Raw genomic sequence first — 1933 nt, 5'->3', positions numbered from 1 at the left:
TTTTGTCGGGTTGCTCTGTTCTTCGTGCATGGTTCCATTTTTTCTCGTTCCCTTTTTCATCCATTACCACCATGAGTGTGTTTTATTCTGCAAAAATTAAAAGATTAAACTAAACTAAACTAAGGATAGATCCGCGGAATGCCTCCGTGGTGCGCCACGTTTATAAGGGTCCTTGGCTAGACCCGATTCCTGGTTATATATCTTCTGAGTGGAGTGCCTTGCTTCCCAAGTTACACCGTCGGAGAGCGGCATCCAAGCTTGAATCAATAACCTTCATGTAATTGATTGGGTCGTCGTCCTCTATTTTCTTCCCAACTCCGAACTTCACCTCATCGTCCCCATACTTCAAAGTCAGTGTCCCTTCATTCATGTCTACCACTGCTTGTGCTGTGGCAAGGAAGGGTCTCCCTAGGATAAGGGGGACCTCGGTGTCTTCCTCCATGTCGAGTATGACAAAGTCAACGGGATAAACGAATTTGCTTACCCTTACCAAGACATTCTCGATGACACCTTGTGGGAACTTGACTGATCGATCAGCGAGTTGTATGCTTATTTTTGTAGGGCTCGTGGTTCCCAAGCCAAGCCTTTTGAACATCGATGAGGGCATGAGGTTAATGCTAGCCCCCAAGTCGGCCAAGGCATTGCGAACGGGTGATTCCCCTATTGAACATGGAATCGTGAAACTTCCGGGATCGATTTTCTTTTGGGGTAGTTTATTGAGTACGAGGGCAGAGCATTCTTCGCCTAAATTAACTAATTGCAAATTTTCAATTTTCTTTTTATGTGTAAGGAAGTCCCTCATAAATTTAGAGTATTTGGGCATTTGGGTTAGGACTTCGATAAAAGGAATATTGACATGCAATTGTTTTAACAGACTTTCGAATTTTGCGAATTGCTCATTGGTCTTTTGACGAATTAACCTACCGGGGTACGGAACTCGAGGAGCCTTGGTAGGCTCTGGTGATGGGGGAGAGTTCTTTTCCTGCAGATGTGTTGGCATTGTTTCTTCCGTTGGTGGAGGTATTTCTGCAGGCCCTACGGTGCGGTTTCGTAGTGTGATGAGGTGAACTTGCGCTTTTGGGTTTGTTTCGGTATTGCTAGGTAATGCGCCTTGTGGTCTCTCGGAAAAATTTTGTGCTAGTTGATTTATTTGTTTTTCTATGTTTTGAATGCTAGCTTGTTGATTCCTAAAATTAGATTCTAATTGTAGAAATCTTTCCGAGTTTTTCTTTTCAGTGTCGGAGATGAGGCGAGATATAGTATCTTCGAGCCTTTCTCGTCCACCTTGTTGTTGAGTGAAATTTTGTGACTCATTTCTTGATTGCTGAAAGTTTGTTCGTTGGGTTTGTTGGTTACTACTATTGCCGGTTTCCCTCCAACCAAGGTTTGGGTGGTTTCGCCATCCTTGGTTGTAAGTTCCCGTTGGAGGACCCGACGGCCTAGGTCTATTATCAATGTAGTTTACCATTTCTTGTTGATCGTCCGTTTCTTTCATGCAACTCCAATTTTCATGTGACCCACCACACCCTTCACAAGCCATAACCGAGACTGTTTTTGTCATTTCTAATTTTTTTATTTTTGAAGAAAGGGCCTCGATTTGGGCTTGTAAAGAGGTGCTTTCGTCGACCTTATGGGCGCCCGGGGCGATAGACTTATTTCCCCGGGGAGTGTGCCATTGAAAATTGGTTTGAGCAATTTCCTCAATCTGATTATATATTTCGTGTGGGCGTCGATTACCTAAAAGTCCCCCGGAGCTAGAATCAAGTGTTTGCCTAGTGTGTGGCAACAATCCATTGTAGAAAGTGGATACTTGTTGCCATATCGCGAGGCCATGATGGGGACACTTGCGTAATAGCTCCTTGAACCTTTCCCATGTTTCATATAAGGATTCCCCGTCCTCTTGTGAGTATGTGTTAATTTCAGCCATTAATTT

The 1933-nt window shown here is 43.8% G+C and overlaps 1 non-coding gene across 1 annotated transcript; it reads left to right on the top strand.

Moving 5' to 3' along the window:
• Nucleotides 1–1826: 1826 nt before the first annotated feature.
• On the top strand, nt 1827–1933 carry LOC118488579. Its single transcript, XR_004885123.1, has one exon. It is a non-coding gene; the product is annotated as a small nucleolar RNA R71 (small nucleolar RNA).

This window comes from Helianthus annuus, chromosome 16, assembly GCF_002127325.2.
Source record: "Helianthus annuus cultivar XRQ/B chromosome 16, HanXRQr2.0-SUNRISE, whole genome shotgun sequence".
In the NCBI taxonomy this organism is placed as follows: domain Eukaryota; kingdom Viridiplantae; phylum Streptophyta; class Magnoliopsida; order Asterales; family Asteraceae; genus Helianthus; species Helianthus annuus.
This window is presented reverse-complemented; position numbering and strand designations above follow the sequence as displayed.